This window comes from Pelodiscus sinensis, chromosome 24 (assembly GCF_049634645.1).
Source record: "Pelodiscus sinensis isolate JC-2024 chromosome 24, ASM4963464v1, whole genome shotgun sequence".
NCBI lineage: Eukaryota > Metazoa > Chordata > Testudines > Trionychidae > Pelodiscus > Pelodiscus sinensis.
This window is the reverse complement of record NC_134734.1, coordinates 14,843,836-14,856,039: the sequence shown is the minus strand read 5'-3', so window position 1 is coordinate 14,856,039 and position 12,204 is coordinate 14,843,836. Positions and strand designations below refer to the sequence as shown.

Genomic DNA, 12,204 nt, shown 5'->3' with positions numbered 1-12,204 from the left:
ACTGAAAGGCAGCCACCTCTGGGGTGAGATGCAGCAGCTCTCTCAGTGCACAGAAACCCAGTCGAACAGGGCCAGAGACGTAGAAAAATTGCATTCAACTGAAAGTGCAGTGAGATAGAATGTCGTGAATGGAAGTGGAATTTAGCCAGGATTGGAGGGGTTAACATGCCGCTTTTTTCTACCATGGTAGTGGCAAGAGGCCCCCTCGGACCCCAGGACTCCACTGTTCTAGGTGCTGTGTGGGCGATGTTCTTGCCCTGAAGCGCTCAATCTAAATAGGCCAGAGAGAGGGTGGAGGGGAAACTGAGGCACCAAGCAGCAAAGTGACTTGCCCAAGGACAGAGTGAACGCTGGGGACTGAAGTCAGACCTTCTGCATCCCAGCTCAGTACCTACCCACAAGGCCATGCTTCCTCCTAGGGCGGGAAGTGACGAGGGATCTTTAACGACCCACCCTCAGGACCTCAGCGTGACAGCTCAGCGGGAAGGGGGAGGTTATTCTGTAAGCGCCCCCTAGAAAGGCCAAGCCCTGAGCTGCTCCCTACTTCGCCAGGTGTCTGCACATGGCGGTTTCCCACCAGCTGATAAAACCCGCCCTGCAACCTCACTTTGCCCCCCCCCCCCGGCCGGATCCCACCTCCTGCCTGCTGCTCCCCAGATGGGGGCGGGGGGAGGGGAAAGTTCCCCACCCTGGGGGAGGATGGGTAGATCTGGCAAGGGCCGGTGCATTGCAGACCCCCCCCAGCTTCCATGCGGTGCGGGGATTTCCTCTGGCCCCAGACAGAAGGAGCTGCACAACCCCAGATGCATCAGAGTTTCAACATACAAGCTCTCTCCCCCCCCCCCCCCCCGCCTCTATACAGGCTCCCGCAGACCTGGGTGATGCAGCCTCCCCCCTCCCTCCCCGGGGTGCTGCAAATCCCGTGGTCCCTACTCCAGCAGCGGGCCCCGCAGCTGGTAAGCGCAGGTCCCACAGGGGGCATCGTGCCAGCTGGGGAGGCGGCGGCGGTGGAGGCACAGGCAGCACAGCTGGGGCTGGAGAGCTGGTGAATCTCCCGGGAAGCCTTTGCCAACTGCTTACGGCCCCGAACGTGCAACTGGCAAGGGAGGGGGGCATCGCTCCCACCTGCACTCCCCGGGGGCAGTGCCACCCCCTTGGCATGCTTGGCACGGGGGTGGCGCCGGCTGCAATCTGCATTTCGCCATGCCAAGGCTTGGGACGCAGCAAATGCCACCTGTTTGGAGAGCGCCCCCCCCCCCCCCGCGCCTTGCTGCCAAGCAACGAGCCTCATGTAGCCCCCTCTCCCCCCACCGCTGCAGGGCCTGGGCACCAGATGGCGAGCGACGGGCAGCGATTCAGCACTGGCTCCAGAGGACTGCCCCCTACAATGCCCCTCCCCAAAGCTGCAGACAGTTGGCGGTGCCGGGTGCTCTAAAAGCCTTTGCGGCCAGTGCCCTTGCAGAGTCAAGTGTCAGTGGTGTGGGGAGGGGCTAGCAGGAGTCGCCCACCACCAAGCAAACCTCCGCCTGTAACCCAGGCCACCGACAGCTCGGATTCCCTGCATAGTCTGTTGCCTCCCACGGGTCTGAATTGGGCCTGCGGAACACACGGTGACACAGGGATGTCACTAGGTGCCACGTACTGATTAACCAGCAGGCTGGAGCAGCCCCCCCCCTTTCCGGAGGGGCTGCTCCAGCCCTGGCCGTGGGATCCCGGGTGAGTCGTTAACTGGTTAAACATAATGGTTAACTGATTAAATGGGAGTTTACATCCCTACTGTGAAATGAGGCCAGGAAGGTTCTTTGGGGGAGGGGTTGTGGGTGACTGGGAACCGGACTCCTGGGTTCTCTGCCCTCTGGGCAAGTCAATTTCCCCTCCCTGTGCCTCTGTGAAATGGAGGCAAGGCTGAGTGACGTATCAGGGGACTGGGTTAGTTAGGGGAGAAGATTTCCCCCACAGCAGGAGGTTGGCATAAGCTCTCCGCCCCATGCATTTCTTAAGGGGTGCGCAAGGTTAATGCACTGGGGGTGAAACAGACCCTAGCATTTGTCAAACATTGTTAAGGGCTGTTGCATGTGTTAGAGAGGCTGACAGCAAGTATCCAAACCCCTTTAAAGTCCTTATTGAACGAGAGAGAGAGAGTAGAGATGAGTGGTTACACCCCTGCGATACCAGGGAGTCTTTGTACACTGAGATCTTGGGATCCGAAAGGTGCAAGAGCAAACTGGCTTTGTTCCTACACACGCTGCAAGTGACAAGCAGCCACTTCTGGGGTGGGCTGTAGCAGTGCAGTCACCCTACACAACGGCCCGGCAGGGTTCCCCTGATGAAGGGCATGTTGAACTGGAATGGCAGGGCAAATTTAGGAGGAGGGGATGTTGCAGCATCACTAACCCCAAGCATTCAAACATTCAGTCAGCCCTCTTCCCCAATAAATGAAATTTTGGAACAGAAAAACAATTCCAAGTTGGCTTCTTCTGGTTGGTCTCCTGGTTACGGAACCTTTCCGATTCAGTTTCAAACTTTTCTCTAGAAATTTACTTCTGTTTTAAAACGAAAAGGGCAGATTCCCATGACTCCAGCAGCTGGGGCTTTAAGCAAAACACATCAAATACCGTGAGAACTGGCAACACCGGGAAAGATAATTTAAACACAAACGTTTTCCCTTGGGTGTCCAAGTTCTGTTGGATTGGGCGAATTCCCAGGCAGCTCTCCAAGCACTAGCTGTTTAACAGAATTCCTAGAACAAGTTAGATTCTTTGCCCTGCCTGTGTTTTTTTTTTGCTGAACGAATGGTAAATTATCCAGCCAATGACATAAGCTATGCCCCAACCGTTCAACTGTCCTCCTCAGGCGCCGATGAGAGAAACAGACTTCTGCAACCTAACACCGTGTGAATCAGAGGGAAGGAAAAAATGACGGCTCTTGATTTAAAGTGTATATAAACAGGGCTCGCCGCAGTTCGGCGAGCCCCGCTTGCCAGCCGCACTGTCTAGTGATCTGCGCATGCACAGATCATTCTGCGCATGCGCAGATCGCCCGAACCCGGCTCTTCCGGGTTGCAATCTTCTCACCCGCAATCTGCTCGCCACGGGCAAGTAGATTGCATTATTTGTCAAGCCCTGTATATAAACATTCTAGTTCTTTGCAGTGATTCAGTTTCAAGCAGACCCCATCAAACTACTTTATACCCCAGGGCCCAAACTAAAGCTCCGACTCTGCTAATTACTTTATGCCACCGTAAATCCCCCTGGTAGCTTCCCACAGATTTTTGTTGTAAATGTTCTGTGGTAATCAGTTGTGCTACTGTATGCGGTGAGCACTGGTCACATTCCACTCCAGAGGTGGCTGCATTTCAGTAGGGAAAAAAGTGCCCTCGGCAGGTGGCCTAAAGCGCTCTGGGATCCTTAAAGGTGATAAAGGCCCCGAATGTGATCTGCTTAGACTTTGTAACCATTTGGACAGGAGGAATGTGAAAGTGACATAGATCCTAGTGGCGACGCAGCCTGCCAGGAGGGGCAGGAGCCCGTTCAAACCCCGTAGGTCAGCACTCTGCAAATGGAGAACTAACAGAGGGTCCTGCATGTGACCGGGTGAGATCACGGGCCAGCTAAGTCACAGATCTATGGCCACGCCTGCGACTGTTTGTGTTGCTGGCCTTTTCCACCTCACGAGGGCCAGAAATACCCGTGATTGGTCAAACGCCATCCCTGTTTTGTCACCATAGGTGATGTATGGGTGCACAAGGGGAGGGGCACATGCACCCCTCAAATGCTGTGGGTGGGAAAGGCTGGCCAGCAGCTGGTGGGGAGACTAGCGGGGGCGGGGAGAGGGACAAGGGGGCTGGCGCCCGCAGCAGGGACCTGGCCTCCCCATCACACTCCCCGTAGAAAAGCAGAGTAATGGCACCAGCTCGCTCTGCTCCTCCGGCCGCGTCACTTGGGAGAGGGTCGGGACCGCCCCATACTCACCTGCGGGAAGCAGAGCAACATGGTAGGGCAAGGGTGGAGTAAGGGCAGGGAAGAGGCGAGGAGAGAGCAGAACAGGGGCAGGGTAGAGCAGAGGTGGGGGGCGGGCTGTGGGGGGGTTGTCCAGGTCCTTCCCCTGTCCGGGATGGGGGTATCACGTGACTGGCGGCCTCCCCTGGCCCCCTTCACCAGTCAGGGGCTCAAACTCTTTGCACACACAGCCTTACGCCTTTCCCCTCCCATGGGAAGATGGTACCACAGGGCTGGGGGGCAGAGAAGTCTCCAGTCCCTGACCACTCAGTGAGTCAGAGGCCAGTTCAGAGACAGGCTCCATGTCCCATGTTTTGAAACCACAGAGCCATCCTCCCCTTCTCACGCCGGGATCGTGTCCGCTCCCTTGTCATGAGGGAGACGAGACGGTGTCCCTTGTTCCTGGCTGCTGCAGACGGCAAATCCAACCTGCCCTTTGAGGCGAGAGGAACGGGGACTGCCAATAAAAAACCCTAAAACTCAAAACTCCCCTTCCAGGTCAGGGGAAAGATGCTTTTAAATAAACCTCCACCGGTCACCCCCACTCTCCCGGCGCCGAGGTGCCAGGGCACTGAAATGAGGTGTGGGGAAGAGAGGATCACAAGCCACAGGATGTTAAATATCTTGTGAATGCCAACACAGAGAGATCTTTTGCTCCTGGGGGAGGGATGAGGCCTTGCTACCCCCCCCCTCCAATCCCAGCTCTCCCCTTCCTAGTGTCCTGCTTTAACTACACAGCCATCACTGAAGCAGTACAACCCCTGCATGGGGCGGGAGATCTATGGACATACAGGGGTTTACAGGGGTTTGGCTCTTCCCAGGCAAGAAGAGGAGTAAGTTGTGCTGGGATAAAGCATCTCGATACCTGCCTAGCTGCATACACACGGTTTGTGCCGGTTCTACGAAATCGAACGGCTGCACCACCTTTGCCATCACAGTTAACGGAACAGCCTGCTTGTTCTCAGAGGGACACTCCCTGGCTCCCTCCCCCGCCGGGGGGCTTGATTTTAGGGTATATTTTGCCTTGTGTGTTACGCACACAAGAGATTTTAACACAGCACCTGGTCAGGGTCAAGTTGAGTGGGGGATCCTGCCAGCTCTCCCCGTTTGCTGACAGGCATTACAATCACACCTTGCCCGCCCCGGGGCGTTAATTCGCTCTGGTTAACCCCGCTTTCCTAATGCGGCCCTGGCCAGCGCGAGCTAAGCGACGGGACCACACTCAAAGTGGGTTTAAAGCCCAGTTTTGTCCCAAGGGGCCTGGCCAGCCAGGGGAAATGGGCCTTGATTATCCACAAGCTGCGTACCCGAACACGGGAAAGGAGCTGTGCTTTGTGTCCGCATCGCGGGAGCAGGTAGGCGCGCCAGTGGCAGTTACAGAAACAACCCCCCATGGGGTGGGGAGGGGAGACACAAGGCAGGGCCAATACAGACTCTAATCCAACCCTGCTGATTCCAGCACAGATTTTGCCAGAGGGGCATTGACACCTCAGTGGGATGCCAAACTCCCTCTGGCAGGGCTGCTGACAGAAATGCAGGACTCTGGGCAAAGGGGTAGGAGGGAACGGCAGCTCTTTAGGGCTGCCTGACCCCCATCACCCTGTGGTGATTTACAGGGCTCAGGGCAACTGCAGCAGGCAGGAGCCATGAACCCTTTTAAATTTCCAGACCCGGAGGCAGCGGCCCCCACCCCATCGGTGACCAGGCCCTCAGGCCCTTTTGAAAAACCCAGCCTCCACTGAGGCAAGAACTCCCCTCTCTCCCCCCCAATTCCAGAGGCAGTGTCTCCCTCAGGCAAGTCTGTGGGGCCCAATCTGCTACCGGAGCCCAGGGCCTGTTAGCCTGTCTCCCCCGGCAGGGGCTGAAGTGGTTTAACTGAGCTTTGCCCAGCCCCATTTACGGAACTAACTCTTCCCGCGGTGAAGGTCCCAGAGCTGATCCTGCTGCCCCATAACTCTGTTGGGGGCGGGGGGGGGGAGGGGGGAGAGCAGGCAGCCACTGATGACACGTGCGGGCAGGGACACATCGGCTGTCTCAGGGCGAGTAGATCAATGCGCTGCACAGAACAAAAGAGACTTAGTTTCACCCTAAGGGGGCGGGCACAGCAAAGTGGGGACACCCCCCCAAGGGGACAGCCCCAGACAAGGCCAAGGTGTCTACCTAGGAGCCCACACGACACAGAAAGCTTCTCCAATGCTCTGCTCTATCCGGCACCCGAGAGACCGGCCCATCCCAACACAAGCCGCATCCACAGTAGGGGAAGGGGGAGGATGGCAGTCTTGGGAGACCCAGGTTTAATCCGCTGCCTGAGTTCCCCCCTCCCCCGACTTACAGGGGGGCTGCGATGGGCTCAGGTACGACACTAAGGGGCGGGGGGGAGCCCCATCAGGATCTTTGGTGTGTTTCCCGCCTGCACAGGCTTTGGGAGTTTGCTCCCTGTGGGATTTTCGCCAGGCCTCTGGCCTGCATGACGCGTTGGTTTAGAATGTGGGAAATGCAGATCACAAGAATCCACAGAGGAGCGCAGCGTGTGTGGCTCTGCCATGCGGCATCCGCCTCCAGACACCACTGAGGGCCCGATTGTGAGTTGCATTTTTCAGGCCACTCTGGCGGCAGAATCAGCCCCCCGGGAATCTCCACCCCTTTACCCGCGGGTGTTGCGAGCCAGAAGGCAGCTAGGGCCAGGCTCTGCACTAGTCTGGGATTGCAGGGGAGCGAAGGACACTGAACTGCAGGTATCCCTGCTCGGGGGGGCCAAGTCTGGGAGACAGCAGCCCTGAGGAGGCTCTAGCGTACACCAGGCCTAGGCAAATCCTCGCACAGGCAGTGCAACGGGGGCCTTCAGCCTCAAATGCCCAAGCAGAATAACAGCGCCACTGCCCCCCTCCTCCAGCACCGCGGGCTAGAGCCACGCAGACCCGACGCTGGATCAGCCAACGGCAAGGGCAAGCCACGGACGCAGCGGGCCAGCACCCAGGCTCCTGTGCCAGCCCGGTCAGACGCTGCAGTCTGGTGACCGAGGGGAGGAAATGAAGTCATGCTCTTTGCTTTTAGGAAGAACAATATTGTTGGAGAAATTGGCGAGCCAGCTCTTGTGCAACTCCAGGGGGGAAGCAGAGGGGGAGGAGAGAAGGACAAAACAAGTGAGAAACTCCATGTTTGGGAGTTCCCATTAACTAGCCACGGCCTGGATTGATTTCTCACCCCCCCCCCCCATCGATTTCTCACCGCCCGCCCCCCCCCCCCCCCCCACACCACTCCCGCCTCACTCCTCTCTGAAGAGCAGCCGAGGCCCTGAGCTAGTAAACAGGAGCAGCAGGGTCATGGGCAGGCCGGCGGGGCGAGCCAGACGAAAAGCAGGTTTCTGGCTGAGTAGCTGCCAGGGCCTGGTGCTGATTGACTGGGTTAGGGGGCTGGGGCCCCACCCTACTGTTAGTTGGGAACAGACAGATCTCAGAGGGGTCGCCCTGTTAGTCTGTAACGTTTAAAGAAACAATGAGCGGTCCTGTGTCTAGAGTAGCATGAGCCTTCCTCCGATGAGCAGAGTGGAGAAAAAAAGGGGGAAACCTCCCAATATATAACAGAAAAGGGAGGGGGTGAGGGAAGTTACCTGTCAATTGCACGGGCACTACTATTGACAGGTACTTTCCCCCCCCCCTTTCTTTTTCTGTTACGTATTGGGAGGTTCCCCCTTTTCTCCTTCACTCTGCTCATCTGAGGAAGTGGGTTGTGCCAATGAACGCTCAGGATACTTATTTATATATTTGGTTAGTCTCCATGGTGCTACAGGACCCCTCGTGTCTTGGGAATCGCCAAGGCAGCGCTGGCAGAGAGGGGAAACTGAGGCATGGAGCGTTTAAGGGATTTGCCCGAAGGAGCCTGTGGCAAAATGGCCGAAGGGACCCTTGTCCCCAGTGCAACCCTTTGACCACAAAACCAGCCTCTCCCCACTAGCCTGTGAGAGGATAGGTACCAGCTCCGTAGGGCCCGGCAGTCTAGGCAGGGCCGTCCCTAGGGAAGCCACGAGGCCTGGGGCAACCCCCCACCACGGGCCCTGCCCTACCCCATCGTGCCCCTTCACACCCCTGTACGACACAAGCCAGGGGATTATCAGGGCCTGGCCCATGGCTGCAGCACGGTTCCACCTCCCTCACACTCTCCACGGTGGCAGGAGCTAGAGCAGCCCGACAACCTGCTCTGCCCCGCTCTGTCGCCCTCTCCCGACCCGCTGCGCCTTGTTCCTCCACGCTGTGGGGCTGCGACATTCTGCTTCCTGCTGCCACAGAAGCCAAGCACGTTGGGAGTGGGCAGTGGGGCAGGGCAGAGAAGGCTGCCCGGCTGAACATGGGGACACCAGGCCGTCAGGTAACCCCCTGGGTCCCATCTATAGGACTGCTGAGACGGCTGCCGTGGGGCCCCCTACACCGTGGGGCCTGAGGCGGCCACCCTGAACCATCCTATGGACAGGACAGCTCAGTCTAGGCTACTCTGTACCTTCCAGGATCTAGCCCAATGCTTTCCTTAGCACCAATTTTCCCTTCCGTCAATCCCTCCCCTGTTAACCAGGCCAGAGAACCACGATCTCATGGCAACGGTTTTTCCATCTGTCTCCACCTGGAACACACGACGCTGATTCATTCAGGTTGCCTCCTGGTGGCTGGTTCACAGAGCGGATCAAGGACCTACTTCTGCAACCACTGAAGCGAGCTCCCGTGTATCTGAAGCCCTAGAGGCTTGGCTGTTTGAAGACCCAGGTTCTAGCCCTGGCTTTGCAACTCTAGTAATACAGGTTGTGACTCTCTAGTCTGGGAGCTGACCTTTGCTGAAGCACGGGGGGGGAGGGGGTATTGTAGCGAATGAGTCTCTCTATTTTGCGGAGGTGAATAAACAAATCAATGCAATACTGTCTAATAACGTATGACCGTATTGATACACCCAATATTAGCCTATGCCTAGCAAGGCTTATCAGCTGGCTTTGTAACAAAGCATTAGTGCTGCTGCACCATTGTACTGTAGTAGCACCAGGAAAGAAGTAGATAAAGCATAAAAAACCATGCTTATGCTTAGCAGCATTACCAGCACTTCCACTACTTACTGGGCTCTGAGAAGACATTAGCGCTAAAGAACAGCACAGAACAGCGAGAGCCAGGACTGGCAGCTGTCAAATTTCATGGGATCACAGGAAACGTGGCCGCTCCCATGATAAGTGGACACCCGGCTAACCGAAATCATGCCGGATCACGGTTGTCGCCAGACTAGAGACATCTAACCTGTGCATTGTAAATCCAGGCCCTGTGGGTGCTTTCCACGCAGGCCTGCGAGCACAACAGAAAGAACCTTGTGGACTCACTCTGGCATAGGGCTGGGACCAGGCACCTGGCTTTGCCAGGCAGTTCCTGCGGGCTGGCGTTGGCAAGAACTGGAAGCTGCTCAGCCCTCTTGGTTGTAGCTCAAATGGGTGCAAAGCAGCCAAGAGAGGCAGGTAAAAGCTGGGGACGAAAGAGACGGTTACTTCAGCCACTGGAGGAGCCAGGGCCCGTCCTCAGGCTGATTTGGCAGTTGTTTCAGGAAACAGACTCAGGTCAGCTGTTGCAATACAGCAATTGCTGCTCTGTACCAAGGTCAGCTGGGTGTGGCCCCTCCACAGTCTGCTGCCCCTCTGGAACAAAGGGCAGGTTTGCATTGCAATTAGACTCCGGCTCAGGTTAGGCTAAGGCTAAGCTACTGTTTAATTGCCGTGTAAACATCAGCCCAAGCTCCAGGCCTCTTGCACCCCACAGGGTCCTAGAGCCCAGCTGCATCTACATCACAATTAAACAGCCTCTTTGCCCAGGGCCAGCCGTGGGTTTTCAACTGCATGGTAAACATCCCCAAAGCTCTTCAGCTCCAAAAATTCCTTTGTGGGGTGAGTGGGAACATAATGTCTATTAGAATCTCTTGCCCTGAGATAACACCTGTCAGCAGCCCCTGGGCATTCTGTCAGCCCCTAGTGACTGCAGCCACCTCTGGGGCAGAACACAGCAGCTGCTTCACAGCACACAAGGTGGAAATGCTGTACAGAGTTTGAGGAGAACGTAACTGGCCAGAGGCCAGGCAAACTGGGCGGACAGCCCCATGCAGAGAGGCACTATGGGATTAACGGGGCCAGAGCTGCGACTATGACTTGCTAAGTGTACGTACAGCACTTAGCACAATAGATAATCGATTTTACTAAGGACCTCGATGTGCTACTGGCATACCAAGCCCAGAGAACACATGGTAGAGTCTTCCTCCACATTTCCAACACAGTCATGTCTGCAGAAGCTGATTTCTCAGTCCCATGATTGGGTGTGTGAGGGGTGGGGGTGTTTTTGTCGCCCTGTAATCTCTCAGAGAATCTTTATTACTAAGGATTATGCAAGAGGCAGAAGGAAGCGCACAGAGTTTTCATATCCCAGCACAAGGAGTTTAAAGACAATGGCACCTGCAGCGAACCTACTGTGCTCTGGAAATCCACAATGGCCTTTCCCAGCCAAGCCACTTTCAATTGCATTTACAACATTCAATTGCATTTGCCCAGCCCTGCAAGAGAGCCAAAGCAAACAGAGCTTGCCACATTCGAGCACCCAAGGGGTACTCGGAGAAAAGCAACAGTGAAGCATCCTGCATTTGCTAAGACGCTCAAGGAAAAACATCATATGGCAGAGATGATAAACCAAGCCCAGGAACAAGTGCGCTTCCGGAGGGGAACTTGCAGAGATGATGCAGCAAACCCAAACCTCAGTTACAGCAGAAAAGGAAGCAGCATGTTCTACTGGCAGAAGAGCAAGGGAGGGCAGTATGAGGGCTGGAAAGCTATGCCAGCTGTGAACAAGGCCCAGCTTTTCTGTGTCTGTACAGCCCCTAGTGTCTCCATCTATGGCTGAAGCTCTGATGTGCTAGTGCAGAGTTCCCCAAAGTGTGCTCCATGGAGCTCTGGGCTGCCACACGATGGGTTCACAGGTTCCACGAGAAAATATTAATGACCGTTGTATGACCCTGTTATTTTGTTACTAATTTTCTGATCTTTTTTGCCCCCTCCCACCCCCCCAAGAAATACAAATATAATTCCAAAACTTTGTATATTTATTTGGGTACCTATTGAACTTTAAAACAAAAAACCCCCAAAACACACTGTGTTAAGGGCTCCGCCAAAATTTCAGGACGCCGTAAGGGCTCCACCGCTGAAAAAGTTTGGGAAACCCAATGCTAGTGCAATGCAAGTCAGCCAACTGCCAGTACACACCACTAGGGGGAAGTCGGATTAGAGAGGTAAGTAGACTTCCCAAACCCCGCCCACAATAAGCTCCACCCCTTTGTGACACCATCTAAGGAGGGTTGAATGAGTCCATCAGCCCAGTGGTTCACAAGGGCGGTGCAAGTTAAAATGGCTGTGTGAAAAGGGAACTTCTGTTGAGAGGTGGCTCCCTCCCACTCTGTCTCTCGCACGCGCGCGCGCGCACACACACACACTCACTCACACTCACTCCTCTCCCCCCCCCCCGCTGCACTGAGCCGAAGGAGCTCAGTGGTTTCCTGAGGAATGAGGACCTTGCGATCATTTGCACGACTAAAACCGAAAGCCCTTTGCGAGATGCTGACTGGATCGGCAGGGGGGTGGGGAAGTGACACGGCAGAATCGGACCCGGTTGAGAACCTCAGCGTCACCTCGGTAGAGCCAGAACAGAGGGAGGACCCATGGGGACCCCCTGCCTGCAGGGAGGGAATGATTAGAAAGAAGGGCCAGAGGAACAGCCTTGGTAATAGGTGACTGTGGTTTTCCTGCACACAGCCCTGCTTCACGGATACCGGATTAGTTACCCCACTAGGTCGAATACCACCTGCATGGGGCCAGGCGCCTCAGCTTTCTGGGCAACCTCTTCCTGGCAGGCCCTGTTCCAGGAATCTCCTCACAGGAGTGCGAGGAGAGAGATTCACCACCCATAAGCAGTAACAACCTATAAAGGACTAGAACAGCCTGGGTGTGGTCCAGGGCCCATTCTCCCTTCCTATGAAAGGGATCAAAACAGCAACAGCAGGGGAGTCACATCAGCCATGGTTGAATTTCAGATGACATGGCATCACTGTCACACAGCTGTCACTCACATGGATGTGAGTAGCCTAGTGGTTAGAAGCACTAAGACTAGGACTTGGGACACCCCATTCTACCAAGGGCCCCGGGTGTGAC

At 55.8% G+C, this 12,204-nt stretch overlaps 1 protein-coding gene across 7 annotated transcripts in view; it reads right to left on the bottom strand.

The window, feature by feature from the left end:
• ARHGEF2 (Rho/Rac guanine nucleotide exchange factor 2) overlaps positions 1-12,204 on the bottom strand; it is a 152,575-nt gene that overhangs the window by 18,526 nt on the left and 121,845 nt on the right. The window lies entirely within an intron of this gene.